At 34.4% G+C, this 10260-nt stretch overlaps 1 pseudogene; it reads left to right on the top strand.

Annotated features, from left to right (window-relative positions):
* Positions 1-142: 142 nt before the first annotated feature.
* On the top strand, positions 143-9940 carry LOC149158522 (uncharacterized; annotated as a pseudogene).
* The last annotated feature ends 320 nt before the right edge of the window (positions 9941-10260 follow it).

Consider the following 10260-nt stretch of genomic DNA (forward strand, 5'->3'; position numbering starts at 1 on the left):
TTAGATTAGTAATTAGCTTTCTTTTGTGTTGTGTTGGATGAATGAATTTAAGCATATCTATATTAAGATGGAAATGACAATAATGAATAATTGATTCTTTGTTGGTGTGCAGAAAAAAATGGTGAGAAAAATGGTGAGAAAAATGGTGGGTGTGACGTTGGTGTTTGCCTGGATCTCAACCGTTTCTCTGGTTGCTCTTGGGGTTCAGAAGGATAAGAAAAATCTGGTGGGGATTTCGGGGATGGTTGTCACTGTGGTCATGTATGCTTCTCCACTTTCCGATGCTGTAAGTATCTAACTCCATCCCATGCCCTTTTGTCACTTATCTGCATCAAAACATTCTCTAATAACATTCTACTTCGACATTGTTGTTCAAATTGGAAATAGGAGTACCTCCTTCGTTGGATTTAAGGATCGATCAGAGTTTGTTTAACCTCAACTAGCAAGCTCTAATGATTTAGAGGGAGATGAACCAACAAAGCATCCTAATAATTGTTTGCAAAATTTTCATTTCTTGATAACGTCCATGGAACAAAATTCTCCAATGGCCAGCATCATTAAAATTGTGGAGTGCCGAAACTGAGATTGAAGTTGCCATGGTTGGCATTTGTAGAGAGTGATTCTTCGCACTAGAGAAGCTATCGCGTATAGACTGGAGAATCAGGTTGCAATTGAGGTAAATGTGACTAGAATGAGTGTTGTAGAGATATTTAATGACCATGATGTGTGTTTGGAAAGTGGTGTCCCCTCATACCAAACCTAACAGTTGACATGGTCCATGGGTCTCTGTTGCCACATCCCTGATCGCATGCCTAGGTGAGACAATGAAGACCCACCCCTAACCCTTTCTCTCACATACACTTCATCCAAAATATTTATATAATATAATTATAAAAATTAAAATAATTAAATAAAAAAAATATCAAGTTGGATTGGCATTATAAAACAAGAATTGTTTTTTATATTATAATTATTTTAATATTGCAAATTTTATACTTCTAATTTAAGGTCAAAAAAATATATATTATATTTATTTTTATATGTAAAAATAATAATAAAAGATAAATATAAATACTTTAGATATATTATGTGATTAATCTGAAAGACATCTATCTACATTATGGATCACAAAAGTCTTAGATCTAACATATAAATACTCTTCATGAATGAAATTTTGTAAAATGAATTTGTCAAATAATAATAGATAATAATTTTTAAAATAAGAAAATAAAATTTTTATTAATAATTCAAAAATATAAAAAATGTTTATTTTAATTTTCAAATTTAATATAATGAATAAATAGAAGTTAAAATTCTTATTGTACAAAAATTCACAAAAGAGACCATTCAAAATTATAATAACAAGAGACTCTTTAGTCATGGAGATAAACTGACAAAACAGGAGAAGTAGAAACTAGGGACATAGCAGGAGACTAGATCGAGGGGTTTGAATTAGTTGTGACCTAGATGGGATACTTGTTGTCACCTAGTGCACCTCCAACTAGGTGAGTGATGCCAAGGTGTTGCTCAATGCGCTCTAGTCATCGATTTAGGTCCTTCATGTGTCATTGAAAGTGTTGCATGAAGTGGAGAGAATTTGTTCTATTCTCATATTGTCTCAGGATAGCCTTTCCTAAGAAAAATCTCATATGCTAGTATAGATCCACTATGTACATGTACTTGTTAAAGAACCTATGTGTATGCCTGATGTCTGGAACTCAATCAGGTAGCTCATCTAGAACCTTAGTATTTGAGAGATGTTGCCTTTGGGAGGTATCCTCTCTCTTGACATAGGTGAGTTCATCCCGTATAGGGCCTGGAGTAATTTCTTTGAACCATGTAAGAATTTCCTCCAATTAGTGATGAGTACATGTACTACCTCATGTGTCTGCCTAAGAAAGGGGAAATGGCCAAAAAACTGAAATATGGACATTACGTGGCAAACAAAAACTCATGTGCAGAAAATTTAGGTGAGTAGGAGGGAGCACCAAATCTAGCCGAAATAGAAGAGTGAGGAAACAACCGACAAGGGATATGGGAGGGGAGCCTGCCAAGAAAAGTTCCTAGTGGGGGATATGCTGCTAGAGAAGGAAAGCCATGAGGGGGAGAGGAAGTGCACATATAATTAACTAGGGCGACAATACTATGTGGCCATAGGGGCTAGACATCCAACCAATAAGTCTATGAATAGAAAACTAGAAAAGGAACCAAAAGGGAAGAGGTATGACCATGCACAAGAGAAGGCCCCCCTGACATGTACAAAGTCGTTACAAGGTTGCTTTGTCCAACATCGAGAGATACCATAACCATTTAGGAAATGAGTTATGAGCTTGAAAAAAGGGGAACACCCAACGAGCTTGCAGGGAAAGAGTTACAACTTTATGGAGAAAAGTTTTCGAGTGAATGGAAAATAATTTTCTTCATAATTTGTGTTCAAATGAGGAATCAGAGGGCCTCCCTCACTGGATTTTCAGGGATAGACCAAAATCTTTTGATCCTCACCTAGCAAGCTCTCGTGATTTACAAGGAGATGAACCAAAAGAACATCCCAATAAGTGCTTCCTGGTAATTCCCATGGAATATGATTCTCCAAAAATTAACATCATTAATATTATGGAGTGCTAGAACCAAGATTAAAGTTGACATGCTTGGAATTTGTAGAGAGTGGTGATTCATACAAGAGAAATTCTAACATAAAAGCTAGATAATTAGGTTGCAGTTAAGGAAGATGTGACCAGTGAGGGTTGCAAATGTATTTAATAGCCATGGTGTGTGTTTCCAAAGTGGTATTGTCGTGTACTAAACGAAACCTTTGTTATCCACTATGGAGGCATGCTGCCACATCCCCCAATCACATAACCAAGTGGCATAGTGGTAGCACCCCACATTTTTCTCAATTAACACTTATGTGATATTTATGTAATATAATTATAAAAATTAAAATAATAAAAATAATTAAATAAAAAATTGGATAACAATATGAGTTAACATTATAAAATAATAATTATTTCTTGTATTATTTTTATTTTAATTAGTCAAAATTTGTATAACTTTTTAGAAAAAAATTATTATGTCATTGCCTATGCAATGACATCTATGACTAGTTAGAAGCTATTAGTTAGTCCATACTAGCACAAATTTTCAAATCTCCATAGTTAACATTAGGTTTTTCGCTGAAATTTTGGTGTGGCGTCAGCGTGCCGCCACATCCCTGGCTTCGAAATTCAACAGTCAACATCATCTTGCCATGCACAGTAGATTGGATTTGATAGTGTACGTACAAGGAAGGGCCAATCTTCGTATAGCTCGGAGTTAGTTTATTTGAGCTCTGGTGGTGTTAATTTCGTTTTATGAGTGTTGGTGGAGAATTTATTATTATGGTTGATGAATCATCAAGAAGTGGATTTAGCTCTTTTTGTTGTTCAAAGTTGTTGTTTTATTTTTTCTTGGTGTTGTGGCGCTCATTGAAGCTAGATTTGTTGTTTCTTACTTTACTTATCATTTTCAAAATTTCCATGTTACCAGGCGATTTTTTTTTTTTACTTCGGTGGTGCGAGAAGTAAGATTTTTGTGTGAAATGCTGAAATTGTTTGGCTATGTGGAGGGACATAGGTTTGTGAACTTCCTCGATGACGATTTGATAGGTGAATGTATGAACATTGTTTTCTAGTTTAACGGTCGTTGTGCATGATTTGGAGTTCTAATGGTTCATTGTCTCGTAGAACTTGTAGGTGAGGCTTTATAATTTAGAGCATAATACTTGTTTGGGTAAGCGAGTTACTGGATTCTAGTGGTAGAAACCTAGTAAGTTTTTGAGTTCTTTTTGTCAAAAAAGTCGGTTCTAGGGGTTCGAAGTGTTAAATACATTTTCGGCTCAATTTTCAATGGTTTGGATGCAATATTGTAGGAATAAACCAGTATTGACTAACTAATGCTAGGTCGCAAGTTGGCCCATATTTGCATTTGCAGAAGTCGTGTGGCCAAGGTGCCAAAGCTGATTCCATATGCTCTAGTTTTAAATTGTATGTCAACCCTAATTCCATGATTTTTTGTAGAGATTATGGTGAAGATTTCCTGGAATTTACTCTGAAACATGCGAAGTCGAGAGTATAGGGATATTTTCATTTTCAGAAGGCTCGTGAGTAGGGTGGTGGCTCCAACTGCACATTGTGTTGTTTTAGATAGGCAGGGGGGCTTGGATTTCTATTGGCACAAACAAATAGCTTGAGAAGAAGATAAGTCCGATCTCAGTCGGGCATGACGCTTTGCGATGTCAGAAGTTGATGCATGTTTGCATTTTAACAGACCTGTGTATGTGATTTTTTTATATTCCTTTTACATTCTAGAGTCGTGTACGCTTGTTTTTATAGGGGCATCTATCTCCATTTCACATCTTTCATTTTCTTTGGACTCAAAGGAAACCCGTAGTTGAGGTGGGGACAAATTTTGTGGTTGGGACTGGTGGCTCTTTGGAGAAGAATCATAAGGAAAAGGCCAAGCTCCGATCCACCTTGGAAAAGGTCGAGGTTCAAGCAGTCTTGAAGTTGCAACTAATGCTTAAGTTAGTTGTTTTCGATTTTTGTTATTTATGAACTATATTCAAATTGTTTTATTCTTTAGAGGAGGGTTGGTGGGTTCGTATCTTTTAATCATTTTAATCCTGGTTTTATTTTAATTTGTAGGTATTTTTTGGATTTGTTATCTTAAACTTTTAGATAAGAAGCATAATAATATTTCTGTAAAATTGCTTTAAATAAATATCTTACAAAATAAAAATTTTGAATTTTTTTCTTTGCTGATAAAAGAATAAAGTATTTTAAATTAAATTTATTAAGTAATATTTTATGTAAAAAAAGGAAAATAATAAATTATAGACACATATGTTAGTTTTTTGGGGCTTCGTAGAAGCAAGTTAGAGGTTGTGTTGAATATGAGGTGAGAGGTGGTTGTTGTAAACACACGCATCTGTATCCATATATTTGTTTTGTGGCTGCTACTGAAAGAAAGTCGAAGGTCAGCCCCCACTATGAGATCAAAGGTTGGCATTGTCATTTGAATGGTCTCTCTAAACACTCCCGACCACTGACACTCCTCGGCCAATTCAACAAAGAATTTAGGTTCAATGTTGTTATTATTACTATTTCTTATAAATGACTTAAATGAGGTCTATGATGAAGTTTATCATGAGTTGATATGTTATAAAGTAAATGTTAAATGTCTTATAACTAGCAAGTGCACAAAATGTTGCAAATAAAACAATGTAAGTCAATAGCATATGAAAAAAGAGTATATATGAAGTGATTTCTAGCCATAGAAGTAGATTCTTCAAGGGAACCCTGACCTCTATTTTAGATTGAATGTTTGCTTTTATCCTTCTGAAGAAACAATTCAGGCTAGACATTCCCCATTAGTATTTGACTACCCAAAACAATGCATTGTCATCTGTAAAGGCCACATCAAAGACATAAACAAGACCAGGGATATCTTAACTTATTAGCATTTAAATGAAAAACTGATAAGGTGTCATCAGAAATAGTGAAGTGTGAAAAGATAAGAGAAAAGGATTGAGTTACTTACTTAGAGATGCATATGGATCAAGTGGCTTGTAGTTGAAGGTGAAAATTTGGGCCAAGTTGTTGAACTTTGGATGTTCAGCAACAATATTCCAATCATTGTAATTCATCATGTAATTGAAGTTTGTGATAGAATTTTCCCTCTCCAATACTCTTTGTGGTTGAGATTGACATGCAAATGTGTTGTAATTGGGCACATGTGAGAAGTGCATTCTACAAGAGATGTATTTCTATTAGTGGGTGTTTGTACACCTATAATCATCACATGTGGGGAATCTCTTCTATGAATGAATTGAAAGAGCATGAGCTTTGTATCTGGTCAATTGATTCAATTAAAAAAATAATTTAATAGGACTGCCAAAGTGAATAGGGTTTACATACTCAATACAAGCCCCATACTCAATACAAGCACCAAGAGAAGTGAGATTATTGTTGCAGCCACAATAATGTGTAGGCAAAGAGACAATAATGTCATCTTTGTGACACAACAATTGAGTGTCCTCTTATCTAGAAACTATGAATATATACAGATCATATTCCAAGTCAATGCAATATACAGATCACATTCCAAGTCAATGCAACAAAACAAAATTTGCCAGATTACACTGATTTAATAGGAACTCTAAATTCAAACTAATTTGACTTTCATTAATGAATTAATATTTCCAAATTTATTAATTACTAAGCCATAAAACAGGGGATAGTCACTATCGAGTTATGCTCAAATTATCAACTACACATAAGGTATGTTTTTCCTTTTTAAGGCATGTGGAGATAAACTATTGTATTTTTGTTGCTTACTATCATTTGGGTATTCGCTTGGAGTATGTTCAACATCACTACTAAAATTCTATGAGAAAAATCATAAACTTCAACTGCAAATCCCATGGGAATGAAACACCAAGTTCCTCAATTTACAGTATGCACATGGTAATGGGCCACCATGTTTGACATCTTTGGAAAAATAGTGTTATAGTTTTGTGATCAATGAAGACACATTGTAGATGGTTAGGGTTAAGAATTCTTATCCTAGGATGAAAGGAGTCTACAAACTCCACTTTGTGTCGTAAAAAAATGTGTAAAAACGATAAGCTAACACACTCTATACATGGCATCACAGTCCTAAAAAAAATTCGATTCCATAATTGTAGCATATTCTGAAGTGGGATTTTGCATGATGAATTCATCTTCAATGAGATTTTGAATTTCCAATACCATGAGAGAGGAGGAATGCCCATGAGAGAGGAGGAATTCCTAAAAAATATTCCTTCTCTTTATTTTGTTTGGGTACCCCATATAGAGGATGGGAATTCAAACGAATGACATGATCTTATGTAGAGCGATATTCAATCCCATAACAAAAGCTTGTTTGTAGCCATTCGTTGCTATCATATTGAACACATCTCCTCTTAATCATATATATGATCTAACCTGCTTTGGATTCACTTGCAAAATGGAAAATATTTTCAGAACTTGCATGACTACAGTCCAATGAATTACTCTGAGCATACATATTGAATGTAACAAGACTTACAGGAACATACTGACCTCATTTGTCTTTGTAATAATAATTTTCATTCATTTGGATTATATTGTAGGGCTCATCAATGAAGGATGCAAACATTTCAAATGAAGGCCTAAGATCTGAAAGTAAATGTGCTTCAAGCAATGCCCAATACATGGTGATAATATGAAATCAAAAAGTGGGGATTCACTAGGCACTGAAGTTGACGTAGAATGTTGTTCTTAGCCAAGCACTACATTAAAGTCATTGGATACAACAACGACCCAGTCTAGATAAATGTGTATAGAAGTAACCTAGTTAGGGTAACTTCATGTAATGGTAACCCATTTCGGATAATTGCATATAGTGGTGACTCAGTTGGCAATACCAGGTTACTTTAGCAGAATCCAAGCTTGAAATATATAGCAACCACGGATCCCCAAATAGAAAAGTTGAGACATTTATATGGGAGCAAGAGGATGAGAATTGGGTGAATAATCTGCCAGTTTTGGAGGCAGACAAGACATGGCATGTTCTTAGTGGATGTTTAGAAATTAACACTGAAGGAAATTAGACTCGAATGGGTCATCTCTACTAAGATTGAATTTCAAATTGTTTGATTGGATTGTTGCTACGATTTTTTATTATTAATCGCATCCTTGATTTTTGCTCCAAATGTTGTAGTTGACATACGCTACTACCTTACACCATTCCCTTTGCAATATTTGGTGCGATTGCTAATATTAATAATTTAGATTTATTTTAGTTTTGGATCTACTAAGTGTTGAGAGGGATAAAATCTCTCACAGTTCAAATCTTTTCTCAAGCATCACATTCAAAAGGAGGTTTAAATCTTGAAAGATTTCATCTCTTTTGATAGATATAGAAAAAAAATCAACATTTCCTTGATTTTGACCTATTCAGCATAATATTTTTCAACCATAAGATTTTTTTATGATATAATTGGCATTGAAATATTTTTCTCAACATGGATATTGAAATATTATATTTACATTATCCACATTTTTTTTCTTATTAATATATTTTTAAATATACTCTCTCTGTCTCTCTCTGTCTCTCTCTCTCTCTCTCTCTCTCTATATATATATATATAGTATGTCAAACTCCATATTAAATACCCCTCTCTCTATATGGTAAGGAAATTTTTACTTTCAATTTATTTCTCTCTATACTTAATATGAAAATTGAAATATTTAATTTATGGTTGACATTGAAACATTGTTTTATTATTAATATTTTCTTTTAAAAGAAAACGTCTTAACTTTGGTCCACTAGTTCCATGGCCATGATATGATTTTTTCCATCGACAATACATATATAATTTTTGCCATGATATATGATTTTTGCTATAAACAACACCAACAAATTTTAAAGTAATTTTAAACTACCAATTAAAACAAAATACAACACAAAAACATAAACAACAATAATTTGGTAAAAATTCTTCTTTATATTTCAAATTTATAAAAATACAAGATAAATACAAATAAATTATTAGATAAACAAATCTCATTTTTAAGTGAAAATTTTCGTATAAATCTTTGTTTTAAATAAATTAGATATTTAACAACTCACTTCCTTTAAAAATAAATTTTTTTCACTAATTTGTAATAGATTAATAAGAATATTGATATAAAATTTTATATTTTAAGATTTAAAACAGACTTTTAAAATATAGAAAATTGCAAATTAAATTTTTTATTTAAAAAAATAAATCTCTTTATTTTCTCCATTTATTATCTCACCTTTTATCAATACTACTTTACGTGGACGACCTTCTAATTCATTTTGATCATATAAAATCCCTATGCAAAGAAACAACATAGAAGTGTCTCACCTAACCAGAACATGTGGTATTGAAACTGGTGGGACCGGATCAACTCACCTATTTTCCCATTCCAACTGCACATATAATGGTTGACTAACAACAGGTTAGAAATGGTTCTCGGTGACAAGGTTTGTTACTTGTTTTTAATTGTTTCGATTCTTTGAAGTAGGGGAGTGCGGTTCGAATCCCCATATTGTCTGTGTACCTACCCTCAATGGAGTTCAAATGTTTGGAGGAGATTACTTTAAAGAAAAAATCCATAGCAAAGAAATTGGTGAAACATCAGAGATAGAGAACTGAAAAACATGATGGAAGAGATGTAAGTGTGAAGAGAAGTTGGGAAGGAGAAGGAGAAGGCCAAGTCAAAGTGTAGTCATTGCGAGAAGGATAGGTGTTGCCTCCATTAGCTCTAGGTAGAGGGCCTGTACCATCTCCTCTACAACTCCTGTTTCCTCATGACTCATTGTCACCTGTATTTCCCCTATTGTCTAGATGAATGCAGTAGCTCCACCCAAGGTCTCTTGAAATGCTCCACCTATCCTTGCAGCGTCCATAACAACTGGCAGCACATGGCGACCACCACTCTACCCACGGTAATTCCCATGAGTGAACCCTTCCTATGTCTGCATTGCCAAAACCCTTATCTGCATGTCATGCCCTTTGTGTTGTTGAACAACCATAATTAAGGCCCAAACAAGGCCCCGCAACAACAATTTCAAGGGTGCCCAGGGTTGCCCCATTAACTCAAAGTCAGATTTTGTCTTGGCCAAAGTGGTCTTAACCACGGCTTGAATTTCATTTGCTTTGATGTGCAAGGTCGCGGTAACTGTGAGTGTGGAGGCCCAGAAGGGGGCCATGGAGGTCACTCAGCTGAGGAAGGAGGCTAAAGAGGCCATCCACACAATGCTCAATGTAGCCATGTAGGAAGAGCCTAAAGCGCATGCAACCAATTCTTTACATACATGTATACCATACTTTATAATCTTGAGTTGTTGCAGACCGTCGTTACTGTAACCACTTGTAACAAACTTACTATAACCACCTATGATATCCGACAGTGGGAATCTCTTTAATCATCTAACACATCAAATCAACAACTCAAAAACAGTACATGATGGCACATAGGGGAGTTCATTTCACAGAGAAATGCCTTACGACGTAAAAATAATTTGTTGAATTTGTTTCTTTATTGATAAGAGAACAAAGTATTTTAAATTACATTTATTAAACAGTATGTTATGTGACCAAACAAAATAATAAACTATAGACACGTATGTTTGTTTTGTGGGCCTTTGTAAAAGCAACTCGGGTGTCGAGCTGACTATGAGGTTACA

Source organism: Pinus tabuliformis, chromosome 5_2 (genome assembly GCF_031772625.1).
Source record: "Pinus tabuliformis cultivar Carrire ecotype Pingquan chromosome 5_2, CPIR1, whole genome shotgun sequence".
Lineage (NCBI taxonomy): Eukaryota > Viridiplantae > Streptophyta > Pinopsida > Pinales > Pinaceae > Pinus > Pinus tabuliformis.